The 23,583-nt window shown below is 38.5% G+C and overlaps 2 long non-coding RNA genes across 3 annotated transcripts in view; one reads left to right on the top strand and one right to left on the bottom strand.

Annotated features, from left to right (window-relative positions):
- The window catches only part of LOC123385457, a 354,122-nt gene that overhangs the window by 274,344 nt on the left and 56,195 nt on the right, over positions 1 to 23,583 (top strand). The window lies entirely within an intron of this gene.
- LOC109499767 lies at positions 13,081 to 13,714 on the bottom strand. The gene is made up of 2 exons (XR_002157256.3): positions 13,496 to 13,714; positions 13,081 to 13,356 (listed from the first exon to the last, which is right to left on the bottom strand). It is a non-coding gene; the product is annotated as an uncharacterized LOC109499767 (long non-coding RNA).

Consider the following 23,583-nt stretch of genomic DNA (forward strand, 5'->3'; position numbering starts at 1 on the left):
TGGTTTCTGGTGTGTTTCTGGTGGCAAGGGACTGGCATAGTGACTTGCATCCAGCCCAGGGTGGAAGCTGAGCAGATAAGACGTGGAAAGGTTCACATGTCCGTATTTGAGATCTGAATCCTCAGAGAGTACAATTTTAGTCTCCCTTTCTCTCCTGTCACCTCATACCCTAGAAAAACCTGAAATTTTTGTGAAGGACGCTTCTCTTTATTATCCTACATTTTTTCTTCTTCCCTTGGTCTTCGCTTTTTTTTTCTTGAGATCATTGGACAGAGTTTGCCTTTTCTTAAACTTGTCATTCTATCTCTGTGTTTTTCTTTTGGCTTCCATCTCTACATAGCTAAACACATATATCATGACTCAATAACTCCACATAGTAAATGGGTACAACATGTAAGGGAAATTTACTACCTTGACATTGCCATGTGTGCTAGTAGAAAATATAATTCATGACATATGCCTGACTGACATCATGGAAAAATGTCCTGTCTTCTTAAATGTCACTATACCAAAATAGATTATAATGGAACTCAAACAGTAATTTTTGGGTTTATTTTCTAAAGTCTTCACTGATAGAGGACACTAGATAGTATTTTTTCTATTCCACTTAGTCATCTCACTATTATTTCTTCAAGCTTGGTGGTCTTTTAAGTAGATTATCTACATGGAGTCTACATTTCTACATAGCATTGAGACTCTAGAGGGTTCTAGGTATCAAGATGAAAAGATTAGTGCTACCTATTTCCCCAGTTTACAGACATACTACAACAAATGGCCAGAAAGCATGCATGAAACTATATGAACACTTCCTGAAGACCCAGGGAGTTGGTTATTTTATATCCAATGGCTTATGCTCTCAATGCACAGGGTATAGTTCAAAAATTTCTGTAATTGTTTTTCAGTTTCCAGCCAATTTTTGGATATTCATCAGGAGGCTACTTGTAAGTGTTATGAATTGGAAATGGGATAGATAAAGAACAAATGGAAAACACCTGTCTTGTGCTTCTGCAGCTGTCACAGCCTATTTCAACTGTAGACAAGCCCTGTGATGTCACCAGACAGGATCCTCACTGTCCCCAGTACACACTATCTCCATTGTCACCTTCAGCCTTTGCCCATTAGAACTATCATCTAACTCGCACTATTCTTTAGGACCCTCTTGATCGTTACTGACGGTTTCCCCCATGTGATCTTCCATGTCCTTTATTGTTTTTACATTGTGGAGCTTATGTGTTTCCATTTGTCTCATTAAATGGCTAACATTTATTGAGTACAATGTGGCAGGCACTATTATAAGTTTAATTCTTTTGATTTCTACAGTCACTCTAGAAAGTAGGAAGTATTACTACCCCATTTTGTAAAGAAAAAAAAAAACTGAGGAAAAGAGAAGTTAGGATTCTAACCTAGCATTCTACTGCCAGAGTCTGGCGCCCAAGTCTATGCCTTTAACAACAGTGCTGTATGGCTTCTTTAAGAATTATCTTCTAAAAACATTCATTTCTACTTGCCAGTTTACCTTTGCAAGTCAAACTCCATAACAAGCAGGTTGATGATACATTAGAGGCAGAGGTTGAAATTCTGGTAAGTGCCAACAGGTGAAGGATGCTATCATAAGTCATGACAATTTCAGTCATTTTCAACTACAGAAAAATTAAGTAAAGAGGTAACATTGTTTTTTAAAAAACTTTTTAAAAATTTTTTTATTTATTTTTGAGACAGAGAGAGACAGAGTGTGAATGGAGGAGTGTGAGAGAGAGAGGGAGTCACAGAATCCAAAGCAAGTTCTGGGCTTCAAGCTGTCAGCACAGAGCCCAATGCAGGGCTCAAACCCATGAACCATGAGATCATGACCTTAGCTGAAGTTGGACACTTAACCAACTGAGCCACCCAGGTGCCCCCACGAGGTAACACTGTTAACCAAAATACCTATTAGTTATATATTCATACAGATTTCAATAAAAACTGTCCATTGATATGTCATCAGAACCTAATACAGTGCCTGATATGCAATTGGTATCCAGTAAATAATTGTTAAATGAATCCCAAAAAATAAAGAGTAGATTTTAAAGAAATGCAACCTTTCAGGCATAGTTTAAATACTTTTTCTCATAGAAAATGAACCCTTATGCACTGTTGGTGGGATTGCAAACTCATGCAGCTACCGTGGAAAATAGTATGGAAATTCCTCAAAAACTTAAAAACAACTACCTTATGATCCAGTAATCACACTACTGGATATTTACCCAAAGAATATAAAAACACTGATTCAAATGTTTATAGCAGTATTATTTACACCCCTATGTTTATAGCAGTATTATCTACAATAGCCAAATGTATTGGAAGCAGTCCAAGTGTCCATTAATAGATGAATGGATAAAGAAGGTATGGTATATATAGTCAATGGAATATTATTCAACCATAAAAAAATTAAATCCTTATTGTATGGAGTTAGAGAATATAATGCTAAGCAAAATAAGTCATTGTGAGAAAGACAAACACCATATGACTTCCCTCATGTGGAATTTAGGAAACAAAACAAATGAATGAAGGAATAAAAGAGAAAAAAAACAAAATATAGATTCTTAACTATAGAGAACAAACTGACGGTTACCAGAGGGGAGGTGGATGGGGGGATGGTGAAACTAGGTGAAGGGAACCAAGAGTACACTTATTGTTATGAGTACCAGGTGATGTGGAATTACTGAATCAGTGTATTATACACCTGTAACTAATATAACACTGTATGTTAACTACACCAGAATTTAAAAAAATTAATAAATAATACTTTTTCTCATTGGACTCCAACATTATCAATTGTTGAGATTTCTATATCCATTTATTCTTTCTCTGTATGCATATTAATACAAATTTGCCATAATTTTTATGTTGGACTTTGCCTATCCACAGCTTCCAACTGGTCACTTGTTATTGAATCATCATGGCATTTTGAAAAATTTGGTTACAAAATGATGTTAAAGAAAATGCCTTTGGGGAACCTGGGTGGGTGGCTCAGTTGGTTAAGTGTCTGACTTTGGTTCAGGTCATGATCTCACGGCTGATGAGTTTGAGTCTGACACTGGGCTCTGTGTTGACAGCTTGGAGCCTGGAGCCTGCTTTGGATTCTGTGTTTCCCTCTCTCTCTGCCCCTCTCCTGCTCATGCTCTGTCTCCATCTCTCTCTCTCAAAAATAAATAACCATTAAAAATTTTTTAAAAAATATGCCTGCATTCTTGACATAGATAAATATTATTGTTTTTTTTTTTTTTAACACCAGTTATTTCTTTGATGAAAGCTTTCTCCTCTAACTGGTACTCCTATGTTTTTCTGTTGTTGGGTTGTTGTTTTTTTTTTGGGGGGGGGTTGTTTTGTTTTGTTTTGCTTTGTTTTGTTTTCCAGAAACCAAAACCTCTTTTAGTCTTTCATGAAGTTGGATTGGCCAACTGCTTCCATGGATGATGGGAAATTTTTGTAAAGTACAATCAATCCCAGGTGCCATACTTCCACATGATATATTTCTCCATAGACTATTTTTTCTGTCTTTGAAAATTAGTTCTTTTGGAAAAGCTGTTCATCTGTTCCCTCTTTCCAAATATAGTGTTTCAGGATGTTAGCAAGTTTCTTTTGTGAAGAATATAAATATTTCTCAGATATCAGGGGCAATGAGAAATAGTTTGTTTACTAAACCTGAAAATTTAGGGAAGGATCAATATTGGTTTTACTTCCCTGGGATACATTTTGATAAAATAATAACCATTTTAAAAACATGATTATATGGTGGTTTCCACACATTCATGTGCTTATTATTAGAAAATATCTTTGTCTTTTATTTTTTGTGTTTTCCAACACTATTTCACACAGAGTTAGTGCACAGCAGGAATCCATTAAATACTTACAAATTAAACAGTTCTAATAGATTTAAAATAGATTAGTGATTAGTTAAATCACTAATGGATAGACTTTTTTCTCTTGTATTTTTGACTACAAGTGGAATATATTAGCTTACTTATATTACTGGATAATTCAACATCAAATTTCAAATAAAAACTAAGTTTTTCAAGGCTCCTTTCTTTTTTCTCCATTGCTCACCACACACCCTTTTTATAAAGCAGGTTTTTTTTATATATAAATATAACAGCCTTTTGAATTTTCTAGAGAATAGACTTTATAGGAAGTTCACTTCTGGGGTGCATGGGTGGCTCAGTTGGTTGAGCCTCTGACTTCGGCTCAGGCCATGATCTCACAGTTCGTGGGTTCAAGCCCCGCATGGGGCTCTGTGCAGACAGCTCAGAGCCTGGAACCTGCTTCGGATTCTGTATCTCCCTCTCTCTCTGCCTTTCTCATGCTCTGTCTGTCTCTCTCAAAAGTAAATAAACATTAAATTTTTTTTTTAAAAAACTATAAAAAAATGTTCACTTCTGATACCTGAGTTATCTTTGCTTTCTCCAAGGACAGTTCTATTTGTTCACCTTGGAGCTTCCTTTTTCATGCTAATAATTCCTTTTAAGGTCTGGAGATCCCTGGTGATTAAATCATGTTGAATGAAGAACTCTGCTTGGTCTGAATGGCTGGAAAATGTTTTTTCAGAGACAGGTAAATCTATTTTCTTTCTTTCTTTCTTTCTTTCTCTCTTTCGTTTTTTGCGTTTTTTTTAAATATGAAAATTATTGTCAAATTGGTTTCCATGCAACACCCAGTGCTCATTCCAACAGGTGCCCTCCTCAATACCCATCACCCACCCTCCCCTCCCTCCCACCCCCCATCAACCCTCAGTTTGTTCTCAGTTTTTAAGAGTCTCTTATGTTTTGGCTCCCTCCCTCTCTAACCTTTTTTTTTTTTTCCTTCCCCTCCCCCATGGTCTTCTATTAAGTTTCTCAGGATCCACAGAAGAGTGAAAACATATGGTATCTTTCTCTGTATGACTTATTTCACTTAGCATCACACTCTCCAGTTCCATCCACGTTGCTACAAAAGGCCATATTTCATTCTTTCTCATGTAAATCTATTTTCTTAATGATCCTTCTTTTGACTAGGTGGGCTCACCATAGGCTTTGTGTGATGGCTTAGGGCATTTTGATGAGCAGGTTTTCTTCAAAGCTAAATAATGGGCAACAGAAAGGCAGGCTAGGATTTCCATAATTGCCAAAGTCAGGCAGAGGGACAGGGAGACCTAATTCTGGTAGTGGAGTGCTTTATTATTTCAGCCTTGAGTGCAGTAACTTATTCCATTCTTTCCTTCCCCCCTCCCCTTCTTTATTTTTTCTCTTTTTTTGAAGTCTGGACTTAATTCAGGCAATATAATGCTTTGTTGCTTGCCACAAAATTTCTGATGTCGTGTGCTATTCTTATTCTCTGTGCTTATTCTCTGTAGTTATTTCTCCATCAATCCTAAATCAGCTGAAATGTGTCAAGATGTCGAGTCCATTCATGGCATTTCTGTTTTACAGTGTTATTATGGATTTATTTTTTTTTATAAATGTGTCCTCCTGTCATTTTAATGAAATTTGGGGTGGGGTTTAGAAGGTGGGAGAGGAGGATAGACCCCTGTGCTTAAACTGACATTTTGAGCAGGGAGCCTGAATATCATTTAGAAGTGCCTACCATTTTGTGTTAAAGTAAATGGATTAAGTTCATAATTATCTTTAGTTTTCACTCAGATGTGGGCTTTTCCAAAGTCCCACTCCCCTCTAATGAGCATGAAAAAGAAAAATAGTTTTAACAAATATAATGGATGTTAAACATTTCCAATAACTATTTACAAATTAATTTTTGAATATTGGAAGGCAAATTAAAAACAATAAAGGTGATAAAAAAAACTATCATGACAGTTTCCTTCTACTTTTCCTCTGATAAGTTACATTTGACATCTTTTGGCTTAGATTATAACAGTACCTCCTAAAGAAAAGCCCTATTTTCTACACAAACCAAAATCCAAAGAAAAACTAACTCCCTAAGCAACAATATGATCAATGCTGTTTATTAGGATGCTAATAGCTTCCTTAATTAGGTCACCACACCTGACATTTTCTGTATCCTGTTTGCTTTTACATGAGGGAATGTTTACCCTTGTAAAGCTTCTGCTTCTGCAGTCAATCCAATAATTGGCATTGTGTATCATTTGTATGTTGAAAAAAAATTAACCTTAGTCCTATGCCAAAAGACCCAATCTTCCTTTCAAATTTACATTTTGTGTGTGTGTGTGTCATTTCCTTCCAAAAGTATTAAAATGCAGAATACTTTGAAAGGCGCAGGTTCAATAAAACTGTGAAAGCATGAAAACAATTTAATAAATACAGGATTCAGGCTCTGAAAGAAAGGAGAGGTTTGGGAGGGATGGGAATGAGAATTACACAGAAGACTGCACCAACTAAGGAAAGTTCTACACTTGATCACACACAGTAAATCACCATGTAGGTAGTCATTTCCCAGTGTTGATGAAAGATCTTTGTGCAAGTAAATAATAGCCAGCAAGAGGCAGGAGCTGCTCATTCTCCATCCATACAAAGCATCACCAGGAGCATCAGTGGTGTGCATGCATGTGAACCCACACACCTACACCCAAATGTGTATGTGCATGTGCACATGCAGAACATATGTAGAGTATATGGTACTCTCTGTCAAGAGATCTTAACATCAGTTTTATTGAAGATTCTCTCAACAGTTTAGCGGTCTCCTCTTCCTGCCAGAGTACCCAAAGAAACCAGGCAGAGGAAAATCTATTAGTGGAGTCTCAGTCAGTGAGCAGGAAGGAGTGACTAAACCAGGTTTCTGAGTGAGCAGTCTGTAAATCAGAATGGCCCCACAGTGCTCCTGTCTTATGAATAACTCTTACCCAGGGAATAAACTTTGCAGATGACAGCAATCTAGGGTTGCAATCATTCTCTTGTGTCCCCAGCTGCCAATGAAAGAAATGAAAAAGTTCCAGATACAGAGTTGCTAAGGTAGAAGTGATGAGTTCAGCTGAGCAAACACAAACTCTCCTTTCTGTGGTGTTTAGCCCAGGGTACTGGGGTTTCAGAATTGAACCATCAAGCCCAGAGAGAAAAAGAGGATTTCTGTAAAGCCCAACTCAGAAATCCCAAGGCTCAAGGTGCTTTAATACTTCTAGAGTACCAAGGAACCATGTGGTGATGGCTTCCAACTTTGGAAACTTAATCTGGTAAATCCTCCTTTTTTCTGTCTTTTTTTTTTTTTGCCTGCCACCATTTCATTATCATCACATGAAAGAACAAGAATGACTAAGACACCTCCTATTTATAAAGGTCAAATATTTGTTAAGAACTGTGCTAGGTTTGGGGTGCCTGGATGGCTCAGTTAAGCATCTGACTTCAGCCCAGGTCATGATCTCGTAGCTTGTGAGTTTGAACCCCATGTAGGGCTCTGTGCTGACAGCTCAGAGCCTGGAGCCTGCTTTGGATTCTATGTCTTCCCCTCTCTCTGCCCCTCCCCTGCTCATCCTCTCTCTCTCTCTCTCTCCCTCTCTCCTTCTCTCTCTCCCTCTCTCCTTCTCTCTCTCTCCCTCCTTCCCTCCCTCTCTCTCATATAAATAAATAAACATTACAAAAATTTAAAAGAACTATGCCAGGTTTATAAACATTACCTCATTTGATTTTTATTTACAACCCTATGAAAGGCGGTGTGTCTATTTTTGAAAGGAAGTCATCAAAGTTAAAGGGGGTTAAATAACTTTCCCAAGCTCACCAGCTGGTAGATGGTAGAGCCCAGATTTAGATCTGCCTGAATTCATATCCATGTATATACTCTTGTCCTCTCATGGGTAAACCACATAGAAAGGTCATTTATTCAGATAGACTCTAGCGTCAGAATTTTGGAGCTTCAGAAGACTTTAGAGATGGCCCTGTCCAAACTTTTCATTTCATAGACAAGGATATGGAAGCCCAGGGAGGTGAGTGAATGATCAAGATGGTGCCAGTAACAAAAGTACAACTCAGGGCTCCTGACTCCTAAGAGAGGACCTTTTCTAGAATACCATCTTGCTACCTGGGAAAATACTTAACTAAGTGAGACAACCTAAATAAGTTTACCAGGAACTTTTAAGACATTTAAAATTTTTTTGATGTTTCGGACATGCTCAGCCCTCAACATGGACAAGTGAGTGTTTTTCATTTAATTCAGAAAAGAACATTTTAAACACTCTGACTAGAATTAATCAACCCTTGGCAGTGTTCCAAATTCAATGATTTTCACACACTAAATTTGGCTCAATTTAAAATTCCACGATTCAGTCCAATGAACAGTTTCTCTCCAGGTCATTCTGGTGATCTGTTGCTTGCTTCAAGAACTACTTTATCCCATCTCCTTGCAAGTTCTCACTGGGGTGTCTCCCTTGAGATTCTTCATCTTCTGTTCTTCTCAGGAAGATTAATTAGAAAACAGTCCTGGAAACTGATCAATCAATATGTTCACCATGATTTCCTTCAGATGTTTTTCTCTGATCTTCCCACCAATACTATTCAGAATTTATTTAGCTAATATGAGCATTCTCGGAGAGTGCTCAGGACTTCTGAGATCACAATCAGCAACCTCCTAGAAATGCTATTCACAGGGCTCAGCATCCCTGGGGACTCTACAGAATCACATTTTAAGGGGCAAATAAAAAGGGTTAGTCCACTCAGATCTTGTCCTCCAGTTTGTTCGTTATGCACAGTACAGTGTTACCAGTTTTCTTTGGTGCAAAGATGTTGGAAAACAAATACCTCTCTCCCTTGACTTTTGTTTTCTCTAAAAGTAATTGTGTGTTCCAAGGATGTATCTTTGAAATATACTAATATTCAAATGTATCATCAACATGATTATTTCCTTTATTTATGATTGTTTTGTTATTCTTTCATAGGGAATATTATTTGGGGGGGGGATTCTTTCCATTCATCCCTTACAAAAAATCAGTTTTTATTTCGCCAAGACATTATGTGAATATGATTCATTTTTTACAAAGTAACTGATCATGATTGGTTACTCTTTGACATATATAGGGCAAATAAAGTAACAGAAGAAATGTATCTGCTCCAAAGCAAAAATAGACAGTGATTCTGTGCTAAGTGATAAACAATTTCAGCCCTGAAACAAGTCAGAAACTTGGGGTCATCCTTGATTCTTCCATTTCTTTGCATCCTTCCCAGACATGATTAAGCTCTGTCAATTCTATAGCCAAAATATCTCCTCAATCTACCACTTTTCTTCTTTTCCCATCATGACTGTGGTAGTCCAGGCCATCACCCCCTCTTGTCCAATTGCTGCATCAGTCTCCTGGGGGCTTCCTTGCTTCTTCTCTTGTGCCCCTGCCCACCAACTCTCAGCACTGCACCCAGAGAGACCTCTGGACTGCAATTTAGATCATGTCACTGTTATTTTCAACATGTCATTATCTTGGCTTTTGGGCTAGAACAAATTTCAAATGTCTGAAGTCAGGTAATGCCCTTCAAGGTCTGACCTCTGCAGCTGCACCAATCATCACTTTCCTTCATACTGTATATCCCAGCCATGGTGCACTGCTGCTCCTTCCCTGACTGCTCCACGGCCTGCCTCCTCCCTGGGCCTTTGCATGTGCTGTTACTTCTTTCCAAGGCATTAGCCCCTTTCCCTCTCCCCCAGCTGCTTTCCTCTTTTTTTCTCCTAACTTTCCGTTTTCCCAGCTCCTTCTGAGCTTTTCATCCTCAATAGGCATCTTTTCCTCTGAGAAACCTTCTTTATTTCTGAGATAGGTGCCTCTCTTAGTATTCCCATCGCCCCTCTGCTCATGACAGTCAGTACTTACACACTGGAGAACCATTACTTGTTGCTTGCTCATCTCCTCTGGACTGTAAGTTCCTTGAAAGATGGAACAAAGTCTTCTTCACCACCTCCTGGCTCTAAATTGGTAACATCAGGAATTATGAAATATAGTCTAAAGCCAAATTGTGAAAATATTTGCTGTGAAGGGTCATGAACTCACCCATACTGGCAAGCTTTTTATGCACATGGTATATGCATCCACAGACTGAAAGCTAAATATATCTCTATGAATCTTGAGATCAAGAATTGAATTTTATCAAAGTCCCAAGTTTAGAGTCTGGAGGATTTCTAGGACTTCCCAAAATTTGAGCATCTTGCTGGTGCTGATTTCCTTATCCCATGGGCTTCTGCATCCTTCTAAAATATATCTGTATTTCACTGCATTCACCTACATATGAAACTTAATGCATCTTTGAATCCTGCAAACACAAAAAAATGCTCTTTATACACAAACTTTAGTGAGGATGTGCACTTGACAGATTATTTTGTACCAGAGACAAAGGAGAGTTTATGCTGTGGACACTGTAGCCAAGTCCCTTTCTAACACATGCCAACATGGATGGCTCCATCGGCCCCTTTGCCCATATAGCCTCCATGTTCGCTGTGTGCCTTCCCCACCACATGCACAGCAATTCATTTACCTGCATGGAGAGACACATGAGGGGGGATATAGAGGCTGGCACTGTCACTTTTACCTATGTGACCTTGGACAAGTAATCTTAACTGCTTTATGATTTAGATTCCTCAGTGGTAGAATAAAAATAAGAGTACTTACTACATAAGACTATTACAGTGAAGTTAAATAAATTAATAGACATTAAGTTCTTAAAATATGCCTGACATATACAACACTCAACAAATGTTAGTAGTTTGTATTGTTCTACTCAAGCCCAAAGTATTCTGGAAAACTGCACTCTAGTTTATAGAGAGCAGAAATTTTTGTTGTCACATTACTAACCTAAGTTAGTTATCAAGGGTTATTACAATGTATATAAACTACAATTAGAGCTTATCAGAGTTTACTTAAGACTCCAGTGTGGAATGCCTGGGTGGCTCAGTTGGTTAAGCAACCACCTCTTGATTTCAGCTCACGTCATGATCTCATGGTTCATGAGATTGAGCCTCACACTGGGATCCATGCTGATAGCATGGAGCCTGCTTGGGATTCTCTGTCTCCCCTTTTCTTTCTGCCCCTCACCCAAGTGCTTTCTCTCTCTCTCTCTCTCTCATAAATAAACTTAAAAAAATACAAAAAGATTCTAGTTTCACATTCTTCTACTAAAGTACAAGTGTCACTCAAATGCAGCACTCCTGTTTATGGCAGATCCATGCATGTGGAACACAATGTTCAGGTGACTCCCTTCCTTCCCACTTAGTATGCTTCATGTATTGATTTGCTACATGTGACACAGCCATTAAAATAATGCACAATATGCTAGATATGTGAATACATATGCTAGCACTTATGTTAATACACAACATTCACATAGTTAATAAAATTGCTTGGTTGTTTTTCAATTAAGTTTTATAACAAAGACTATATGTGTAATTTCATGTTATTTTCTTATAAAGTAAATAATAAGCCACATGTATATGTTATAGGCAAAGAGTTTACCAAAATTTGTTTATTTTTTCCCTTTCAACTTCTCTCCTATCACTTAGCATATTTTTCCTTGGAAAATGAGAAGGGGTTAAATAGGTTTTGCTGATTTCAATACCAGCTGTGTAGGCAGTAGTCAGAAAATCTCAAATTCTATTTCTCCAAATGTGTAATACTGAGTAGGCATTCAAGAAATATTTTTTGAATTAATGTCAAATATGTATTTAAAAAAAAAAACAAATATCTAAGGAGCAACAAGCACACCTAGTACCCAGATCCTGGTTTCTAATACCATTTCCTAATTGAAGATCCAGGGATCCTTGGAGAAATGGATAATTCTAGGGTTGGAGCAGAAAATATAAATGTGAGCCTGGAGCACCTTGTAGTATCAGAAAATCAGGAACTTCTCAGAAATAAAAACTCCACAATGATGGGGGTACTTCAAAGGGACATGAGAGCCAGCTGAAAAAGTTCCTCATGGTCAAACCTGAAACAGTTTAAGGGGCACCTGGGTGGCTCAGTAGGTTGAGCCTCTGACTTCAGCTCAGGTCATGATCTGGCGGTTTGTGAATTGGAGCCCTGTGTTGGGCTCTGTGCTGACAGCTTCAGATTCTGTGTCTCCCTCTCTGCCCCTCTCTTGCTCATGCTTGGTCTCTCTCTGTCTCTCAAATAAATAAATAAATGTTGAAAAAAAAACTTAAAAAAAAAAGCTGAAACAGTTTACAACAAAATAAACAACTTAGTATTAGATTATAACTCAAAACATAAAGTCAACACCCATGAGTCCATATCAATATAAATGGTGAGAACAGAAAAACCTCTAGTGAAGAATCCATGTAGCTACTATGCCTTCAAGGAGGTAGAGCCTAACTCCCCACTTGATGAAGTGTAGTGACATCCTTCCAAAGAGTACAGCATGAAGGGGAGGCAGGGAAGAATAATTTAAATGAGACAAAGCTGAAAAACACCACCTCAGTCAGGTGATCAAAGTTAACATTAATAGTGATAAGTCATACAGATAATATACATCCTTGCTATGATACTATGAGAATAGCACTATACCTCTCTGTGTCTTCCTTCTAGAAACTTATAATACCAAATCTAATTATAAGACAAATATCAGAAAAATCTCAGTTGAGGGACATTCTATAAAATACTTGACCAGTATTCCTCAAAAGTGTCAAGGTCATCAAAAACAAGGAGAATCTGTGAAACTGTCAAAGCCAAGAGGAACCTAAGGATATAATGTGATATCCTGAGGGAGGGTTGGGGGGGGGGGATCCTGGATCAGAAAAGAATATCAGATAAAAATGAAGGTCTTTAGTTAAAATATTGAAAATATGGACTTCAGTTAACAACATTATGTTCATTAATTGTGGTCCATGAATAATGTTTCATTAATTGTGACTAATGTTCCATATTAACATAAAATATTAACAATAGATTAAACAGGGTGTGGGGAATCTGTACTATGTATGCAACTTTCCTGTAAATTTAAATCTAAAGTTTAAAGAAAGAACTAAATTAAATTTTAGTCTTTTATATAATTCAACTGATAGTGAATAGCTGTACCTTAACCTAAAAACCAAAATCCTTTATTAAAATTCTTTTATACTTTTTCCTTTGCTGAAGATGATTAGACAAATGTTTAATCACATTATTCTTTCACATACTGATTAGGAATCCTCTCCTTAAAGTTGGTAAAGACATTTTTATTTCAATCCCTTACCTCAAAAGTCATCAAAAAGTAGAACTAAAAAAAAGAGGGAAAAATTTATCTTCAATAAAGCAAATGTAATCTTAACATTTTACAAGTGGAACTCAAGTGCTTAATCTGAAAGCATCTCTGCTGGTGTCTTTGCTGTTCACTCCTGAGGCCAAGTTCCTCTGTGTCTGCTTGCATGAAAATGCAGACAGATCCCATGGGTCTTCTGGTCATTCTCAGATAATTAAAAGTTCTGTGATACCTTTAGTGAAACAAAAAAGAAACTATCTCATTTCAGTAATTAATTTCTTTACCTCAGTTTAGTGAAAAGGTCGATCTTCATCCAAAATTAAATTTTCTGCCCTCTGGCAAATTTAAGCCAGGTGCAAGGAGGTACCTACAATGATCAAGGTTAAGAAGACCTTCTTCTCTCCATCTTTGCCTTGGTTTTCTCTCCTCTTTCTTCTTCTCACTCTCCATGTTTTCTGCCTTGACGGTTAGAGCAAAGGAGAGAGAGAAGAATACTTGGTCAACAAAGATATGAGTAGACTAGTCCTGCCTGGGGCAGGTACTCCCTGGTCCTGGCAAGTATTTAAAACCAACTCAATCTCAGAGGGTGCTTTCAGGGATCCAGTTTGAGGTCACAACATTTCTTTTTTTAATCTTTTTAATGTCTATTTTTGAGAGAGAAAGAGAGACCGCGAGTGGGGAAGGGGCAGAGAGAGAGGGAAACACAGAATCTGAAGCAGGCTCCAGGCTCTGAGCTGTCAACACAGAGCCTGACATGGAGTCCGAAGTCAGGGACAGTGAGATTATGACCTGAGCCAAAGTCAGACACTCAACTGACTGAGCCACCCAGGCAGCCCTGGGTCACAACATTTCTGAAAATCTCTTGTCTACCACTCTCTTGATTAAAAAAAAAATGAATCTCTCCTCTAATTACTAATGTCCTTCCTCGGCACTGTGTGTCCTCTAGTACCCCTACAACTCCTGCCTGGTAAGGCCTTCTCACCTCATAGGCAGGTGTCTTGAACTAGGTCTAGGACTAAGGTCCCACATCTGGCCCACGGAGTCACTCAAACACCTCTGGCTCCAACAGGCTCTGGTGCCTTATGTTGTACCAATGCAATTCTCTCATTCATGTGCCCTGCTCTTAGAGTGGCCTGCCAGAGCCCTACTCCCTTTAGATTTCTTAAGGTGTGAGTCAGACAGAAGTCCCTGGTGGATCAAGTTCCAGAGGATCTCAGAGGGCCTGTGGAACCTCCTTTCCCTTGGCTTAGAGTAAGGGATAGGTTCTCCTTCCTTATGCTTACTAGGGGACTAGGTGGCAAAACTAACGATTCTCTCCTCAAATTCTCTCCTATCTCTAAAGCCTTTTTTATCATCCTTTCTAAATTTTTTAAAGGCTAACAGTGGGTGTCCAGCTAGGGGTTGAAAAATACTGTTTTTTTGACCACACCCCCTTTGTAAGTCCTTCTGGTGGCTGAGTGCTTCACTTTGCAGCAGGCTATTATTTGCCTCGGGGCCTTGGCCAAAATCAACAATCAAATAGTTCTTTTTGTGCACACTCTTCTAAAAGGAGACAAACATAACTACCAGGCCCACCTGCCAGACACTATGAAATCTGGACCATAATAAAGGAGGAGGTCGAGATAGCCCTAAGCAGGGAATGGAATTTTCTAATTGTAAGTAGCACAGTTCTAAAGCTAATTGTACTTTCTTCAGAACGAGTGGTAGGGATGTGGGTTATCCAAAGAAATGGAAAAAAGTTTATGGAGAGATCCAGATTCACACAAAAAAATAGCAGAGGAGGAAAAACTAAAGGGCTAATTATACTCTTAAACCATTTCAGCTGTTCGTAGCTGAGCCTTAGGATGAAGTCTTTTGTGTTTTAACTAGCAACATAGAAGCAACCCAAATGTTAATAATAATCCTAACACTGTTTTTATCATATGACAGGCATTTCTCTAAGTGAATTTACATATACCAACTCATTCAATTCTCATAGCACCCCTATGAGATGGGCATTGTTGTTATAGCTCACCTGAGTCACAGAAATAGTAAGTAGTTTGCACAAGGTTATCCAGCAAGCAAATGTTGGAGCTAAGATTTTAAATCAGGCACCCAGGCCCCAGAGACTAACTTTTAATCCTGATTCTAATGTTACAGTTCTTTGCGACTGGAATAATTTGATCAACCCATTTCATTTTTTAAAATTATTTTATTTTTTTCAGAGAGTGAGAGAGCACATGAGCAGGAGAAGGACAAAGAGAGAAAGAGAGAGAGAGAGAAAGAGAGAGAGAGAATCCCAAGCAGGCTCCATACTCAGCATGGAGCTCAACACAGGGCTTGATCTTATGACCCTGAGATCATGACCCAAGCTGAAATCAAGAGTCAGACGCTCAGCCAACTGAGCCACCCAAGTACCCCAGTTGTTTTTTTTTTTAATTTCTCTAATAGTTTACAGAAATTAAAATTTAGGTAAACAAAATCAAGTTTCAGCCAGTAGTTCTGGAGTTCTTGGCACTATCATAAGTACTCTGGAAGAATACAAATATGAGTAAGACAAAGCCTCCATCCTCAAAGAACTTAGAGTTGAATTGAAGGTCAGTAATGGATAAGAAAGAATAGATGTACCTTGATCTCCATTGTAGCATGATATTTTTTTAAATTTGCACAATATTTTATAAATACCATGTGAAGAATCAACAGGGTGCCAAAATACAGCAAAATGAACACCTCTTGTTGGTCTAGTGCTCACATACAGCAGGTGCCCACTCAATATCCATTGACTGAATAAGTGATGTATGCAGTTCAGAGGAAAGAAGAGCAACACTCAGTAAAGGCTACTTTGGAAAGATTTCATGGGATCTATTGTATATATTTCCTTTAATCTTCCTAATGCTACAAGGAAGCTATTGTGGTCTTCATTTTCCATGAGAATATTAAAGCACAGGTTACTTAATGCCTTGCCCAAATTTACATGAGTTTGAGGAAGCAGAACTGAGATCACCCTGCATCTATACAAAGCCCAGTGTCTTTATCCACTGTGCTGTCCTGTGAGCAAGAGAGAGGCCACTTTTGGGGAAGGGAACGATAGAAGCAAAGTAAGGGCATCTGTGAAGGGCTGAGCAGGTTTTAAGAACCATTGGGGCTGAGAATGCATGGAATTGGGGAGCAGCGAGATGGAAATGAGGTCCCACAAGCAGGTGGGGCCTGGACAAAGTCACTGTGGCAGCCAGCCTGAGGACTTGACATTGTGAAGTATGGGGAGCCACTGAAGGTGTATGGGCAGGAGGCAACGTGGATCTAGAAGATATCAACTGGATAAAGTGGAGAATCGATCTAAGAGAAGTAAGAGGCACAGAGGAGGTTACTCCAACAGCCTAATTCTCATAGTGAACACCAGAGGTCATTAAAAAAAACATCAGCAGCATCTTAGTAATAAGCTGTGCAAAGACAAAGCTTTGCACAAAGCTGTACAAAGGCAAATGATAAATGCATTATAAAGATGAGCCTTTGACAGAAGCAACAGGCATCTCTAGTGCTAAGTCAGAGCAGACTAATAAATACTTGCTGTGTTCTGAGTTGGGACAGGGAGTCATACATGTATGCCTTTGAGAATTGCAGCCCTACTTTGATATAAACAAATGGGGGGGGGGGGGAGAACACAACAGTTAGAATTTTCTGTAATTATTACTTAAACACAGAAACATAGCAACAGCAATTTGCCCCTCATTCTTCTTTTGTACATGTCAGTGCTTGAGGTTCAAGAGTTTAGCAGAGCGAAGGAAAAGATTGCAATTCCAATGACAGGGACCAAGGGAGAGCCCTACATGCCTGATTACATCCAATGGTGTTTGGTCAACTTGCTTGTTTCTGTTTTCTCCCCACCTCAAGTGTCCTTGAGGACAAAGCTGAGCCCTGCATTTCCTTTGTATCTTCCACAGAGCTGGAGGCACAGCAAGAGCTTAATAAATGCTTCTTCAAAGGGGATAATAAACCACAGATAAAAAAGAAGTTAACAGTTAAAAGGACAGTATGACATTTTAGAGCATGAGTAACATTTACATAAAAGGGGTCTTATTCTCTCCTTGTCAGAAAAATGTCCCCAAACTGTCACTTACATACAACTAGGATACTCAGAGGCAAGAACATTTAATGGCTTGGACTGTGAGAGAAATGCAAATCCTCTGTTCCCCCTTTCTGAAAGAGGTACACTTGCTGGTGGAAGGAGGGGGGGGAAGAATGAGGAAAAGTAGAAAAGGCTTCTTTCCCTTCTTTACCTGGTGCCCAAGTTGATGGAAGCAGACAGAAGGAGGTGTTTGCAACTTTATTCCAGATGCACAGACCATTTAACCAGTGGTCTCTTACCAGTGCTCAGGAACTTCTTTTGCATAGGTAGAAATATTATAATCTGGTTTTTTATACAGAGAGATTCATCAGACAAACCTGGAACTTTTCCAATGTCATATAAATTGTTAAATTCCTTCCCAAAAATGCCCACATATCATCTGTCTTCCAGTTGGACACTATTTTTTTGTAACTCATGTTGCCAATAAATGGTTTTTCATATAGATTTACAGAAACATTTTCTGAAAGTGTCTGATGTCTTTGAATATTAATTATTCTAGCAGATGTTCATGGAGTGCCTACTTTCTGTCAAGTACTGTGCCACGTGTTGAGAAACAAAAATATTTTCAGACTCAGTCCCTACCTAAAATAATTCAGTTCAGTGGGAGAGACTGACACATATCAGATAACTATTGAACAACATGGCAAGCACAGTAATTTCACAGATAATCATAACGGTAATCAGGAGCAAAGCCCAATTTGATCTGAGTGGACTTGGGAGGAGAGGCGTCAGGGAAGATTTCTAGAGCTCACAATACCTGAATAGATTTTTTAAATGGTGGAGTCTTAAAAAAAAAAAAAAAAAAAAAAAAAAAGAGGCAAATGAAAAGAAGTGATAAGCATGGAGTTATGAGCAGAAAGAAAGTCATAAACAAAGACTAGCATGGAGGTAAGAAACAACATGGCATATATGACATATATGCCATGGCATATATGACAAAATACATGTATTTCAGGGCTGCTGGGACAATAATCACTGGGCAAGGAGCAGAAGGAGGAGAAATCAGAGGCAACTCAAGCCACACACAAAGGATCTTGAGAGCCTTTCAATGGGCTGGGACTTTATCCTATTAGATGTGGACAAAGAGTCAATCAAGACTTTCCAACAGGTTAATTATATGATCCAATTTGTTTTCAAATAAATCCCTCTAGCATTAAGAGTGTGTGGAACATTTGAAAAGGACAAGAATGAAGGCAGTGAGATTAGTTTCTAAGTAGTGGTTGATGTTACACATGATGTGGGCAGTGAGTAAAAGGATGGACAAGAAGAGACCAGAGAAAAGTTTAAGTAAAAGCAATGGAAATGGGTGGTTAATCTGATATTGGGGTAAGGGAGAGAGACGTCAAGACTCGAAGGTGCATGCTAAAACCATGACTACATAAGGAGAGGATGGGGGAGAGAGGGCTGTTGAATTTAAATATTTGATGTGTGTTTAAGGTGACTTCCGGACATCTGAATAGAAATATCCAGCAGAGGGGCGCCTGGGTGGCGCAGTCGGTTAAGCGTCCGACTTCAGCCAGGTCACGATCTCGCGGTCCGGGAGTTCGAGCCCCGCGTCAGGCTCTGGGCTGATGGCTCGGAGCCTGTAGTCTGTTTCCGATTCTGTGTCTCCCTCTCTCTCTCTCTGCCCCTCGCCCGTTCATGCTCTGTCTCTCACTGTCCCAAAAATAAATAAACGTTGAAAAAAAAAAATTTAAAAAAAAAAAAGAAAAAGAAAAAGAAAAAGAAAATAATTAAAAAAAAAAAAAAGAAATATCCAGCAGAGAGTTGGGTAAATGGGTATGAAGTTTGGAGCAGATTTTAGGCTGGAGATATAATCTGGAGTCAGTTAACCACTTCTGCTTGTGACCTACCATAAATATCCTGCTTGCAAACACTGTGTAAATTCACTCTTCTTAGTTGGAAAATGGCATATGCCTGGCTCACAGTGGCACTCATACTTAGTTCTCTTAGGGGGTTGTGACACTGTGATACTCTTCAACACTATAAAACCTGAAAGAAATGCCCATTAATAAAGAAAACAATAACTTTCTCCTGCACTCATTAGGAGAAGAGAGTCTGAAGATGTAATGATCATGGACGTGTCTCTATCTCTAATCATGATTTTACAGGCTACTTCACGGGATGTTGATAGAATCAAGAAAAATAGTGCAATCTCAAAGGTTAAAAAGGCTTTTACTGTTGATAGACTTAAAAATAACAAGACATTTCATACTTTTGGGCATCTAGCTGCTTACAAATCCTTAATTTCTTTTATAAACAACATGAGAATATTATATCAAAGAAACTGAAACTAGGAAAAGAATTAAATCTGCAACAACTTTCTGTCATATATTCAGAAGCCCAAGCTTCATTAGGCAGTGAGTGTGTCCTCGGGGAATCTCCATTAGGTCGTCAATGACACTGGATCTAGAACTCCAAATAGAGTCTGGTTTCTGTAATATCAGAGCATTGAACTAATTCAATTGTACGGGCAAAATACCAGGGGCTAAAAGAATTTGAAGGATAGGAAAAAGAAAAATTAGATAAGCAGCCAGACTTAAGATATGAACAATCATTATTACCAAGAACATGAGAGATGCAAACCTAGGAAAAACAGTCTGTCATTGGGAACGGATGACGTTGTTGTCCAATGTTAAAGCCACCTGGAATGAAGTTAGCATTCTCTTGGTTCCACTCAATCTTATCATACACATCATCCAACCTGCCACTCTACAAAATGCCCTCACTAATTTTCTCTAGTTTTCCATGGAGTCAATAGACTTTTTATTTACTTATTCATTTTTGCACTTATTTTGTACATCCAGTCTCTAGTATGCCCTCTGTGCTTTCCTGCATCTGTGTTGTGTTGGCTTCTGTTTTAAGCTGCCCTTAGAGTGTTTCACAAAGTGTCCTACAGAAGGCTCTCTCCTTGCAGAGCAAGGATGGGGGAGACAGGATTTTGTGGTCAAGTAAAAATGGGAAATACTGTATTCTGTAATTTCCTCTTGGAGATTCAAAATGAACATTAGCAGACTAAAGGCTCTGGAAAAATGGAAACTGCTTAACTTTTTATTTATTTATTTAAAAAATATTTTTTAATGTTTTATTTATTTTTAAGACAGAGACAGAGCATGAGTGGGGATGGGACAGAGAGAGAGGGAGACACAGAATCTGAAGCAGGCTCCAGGCTCTGAGCTGTCAGCACAGAGCCCGACACAGGGCTCGGACTCATGAACTGTGTGATCATGACCTGGGCCGAAGTCGGACGCTCAACCAACTGAGCCAGCGGGGTGCCCCGAAACTGATTAACTTTTTAAATCCAGCTTTAAACTTGTTTGGTCACAGACCCTTTCCCTTGGAACAACTTTTAACCTGCCTCAGAAACCACTGTTCCAGTAGATCTACTCTGGAAAATAACCCCAGAGAATGGAAGCCTCACACTAAAGATTAATAAATAGGAACTGGATAATGTTTTAATATAATTCTGTCTGTTCTTCTGTTTGTATCTAGAGAACAGAGGAATGATAATAAAGAAACCTGAGTTCCATTCCTGAATGTGTAGCATTAAGCATATTATTTTACTTCTCTTTTCCTCATGGGGTAATGTTGTGACTATAAGTCAATACATATTCAAGTATTATGGGAAATAACAGATGTTATTTATTAAGTGCTCACTGTGTGCCAGTATTATGCTAAACACTCTAAAAAATCACTTTTAAAATTCTCATGATGACACATGAGAACCAAGGTTTGCATCTCTCATATTCTTGGTAATAATGGTTGTTCATATTTTAAGTCTGGCAGCTTATCTAATTATTCTTTTTCTTATCCTTCAAATCCCTGGCCCCTGGTACCACTGGGTTTTTAATTTTTTTTTAATTTTTTAAAAATTTAGGTATTTATTTTGAGAGAGAGCACACGATCACCTCCAAGTGTGAGGGGGTGGCAGAGAGCGGGGAGAGAGAATCCCAAGCAAGCTATGCACTGTCAGTGCAGAGCCCCAAGTGGGGCTTGATCCTATAAACTGTGAGATCATTACCTGAGCCAAAGTCAGTCCCTTAACCAACTGAGCTACCCAGGTGCTAACCCCCTAATCCTGGTACCATTATTATTGCAAGTTTATAGATTTAAAAACTGAGGCTTACAGAGGGAAGTAACAAACCCAAAGTCAAACAGCTCGAAAATGCACCAGTTTATTTTTTTTAAGTTTTTATTTAAATTCAAGTTAGTTAACATACAATGTAATATTAGTTTCAGGTGTACAATACAATGATTCAACACTTACATACAACACCCTGTGCTCATTACAACAAAGGCACTCCTTAATCCCCATCACCTATTTACCCATCCCCCCACCCACTTCCCTTCTGGTAACCATTAGTTTGTTCTCCATAGTTGAGTCTGTTTCTTGGTTTTCCTCTCTCTTTTTTTCCTCATGATAATTTGTTTTGTTTCTTAAATTCCACATATGAGTGAAATCATATAGTATTTGTCTTTTTCTGGCTGACTTACTTTGCTTAGCATAGTACTCTCTAACTCCATCCACATTGTTGCAAATGGCAAGATTTCATTCTTTTTTATGGCTGATATCATTCCATTGTGTGTGTGTGTGTGTGTGTGTGTGTGTACACATACATATATCACATCTTCGTTATCCACTCATTGATCAATGAACATTTGGGGTCTTTCTATAATTTGGCTATTATAGATAATGCTGCTGTAAACATCAGGGTGAAAATGCACCAGTTTAAACCCAGTCTGTTTGACTCCAGAACACAAGCTCCTAGCCACTACTGATATCCAGGCTTGTGGCTTAGGGAAAAGGCAACATAATTATTTCAGTATTCCATGTATTTCAGTTTGAACTCCCTCCATGAAATAACTTATCACTCAAAAAGGTGCTTTACCTCACTGAGGGAGAGAAGAGCAGTCTTAGGCTGATTGCTTTCCACCCTGCCTCAGGAGCAGTCAGCGCTGGGAGGAAGAGGTGCCTGTAATAGGTCAACTTATAAAATATCAGAAATCTTATTGTATATAAGTTCGGCTTAAACTCACCTTTCATGAATAATTGAGATAAAAGCTTAGGTAGTTCCCTATTAGGGTTATCAGAAATTACCGTCCTATCTCGTTTCTGTAACTTCGCCTGCTTGCTAAATGGGTAACTTAGGTTGCAAACCACTCCCCCATCCCTTCTACCAAGATTCTGCCTTTGCCTAGGCAAAGACCAACATGTAAAAAGTCATGAACTCACTGCCCCATGGTATCTTAGGTGTCTATGATTGGTCATTTTAAACCCTCTTGCGACAAAGAACTTTAAATTGATAGGTTCCCGCCAAAACTAACGCCTGTATGTCACAATATAATTGGCTACCATGAAATGCTGTAAATTGTAATTGGTTAAATAATGACGTATTCTGACTTGCTAAAATCCATATACGCTCCCTGCTACCTTTGTTTGGGGCCATTCTCTGCACTTTTCTCCTTAGATCAGGAGATCAGGTTTGGCCCAGCTGTGAATAAAATCTTGCCTTCGCTTCTATTTGGCGTCTGGTGTTTTTTTTCGACAGCACCCTGTTTCAGTGCCAGGTGGGGTAATAGAGTTAGCCATGGCAATAATCCTACAGGCCTAAGATTCCACCATGATCCCAATGTTAAATGAGCAGCATTTCAACACTAGTGCTGAAATTTGTGAGAAAAACATTGTTCAAGATAGCCCAATAAAATATAGACATTCATTACAAAGCTGAAGGTATTCTTCATTATCTTATGATCACTGGCCAGCAAGGACCATAAAAGATTATTCAGTGTATCTAATCTCTCTCTATGCCACACCAAAGCCATGGTTGGGAGAGTGAGGCTAAATGGGCCTTTTTTCTAGCAGTAAAAGCAGAACTTGGAAGGATGACAGAATTGTGTTTTCATCGATTCAAATAGTATTTGCTGAATGCCTACTGTTCTAGGCTTTAGGAATACTACAGAAAAGGAACTAAATCATGGAATGTATCTTTTTTTGATGGATGGGATTATTAGTCTTAATAGGATTGTTGCATCTAATTACATCTCCACTAATCATCATGTGACTTGCCTCTGTTCCTGTGAAAGGAGTATGTATTCTCTTTGGCTTTTTGACTTTGTGCTTGGGAATTTAAGCACATGTGACTGTCATATCTGAGCAGAATTAAAAATTTTTTTAAAATATTTATTTATTTATTTATTTTATTATTATTATTTTTTTAATATTTATTTATTTTTGAGAGAGAGAGCACAAGTTGGGAAGGGGCAGAGAGAGGGAGGCAGAGGATCGGAAGCAGTCTCAGCACTGTGAGTACAGAGCCCAATGAGGAGCTCATACTCAAGAACAATGAGATCATG

Source organism: Felis catus, chromosome B2 (genome assembly GCF_018350175.1).
Source record: "Felis catus isolate Fca126 chromosome B2, F.catus_Fca126_mat1.0, whole genome shotgun sequence".
Lineage (NCBI taxonomy): Eukaryota > Metazoa > Chordata > Mammalia > Carnivora > Felidae > Felis > Felis catus.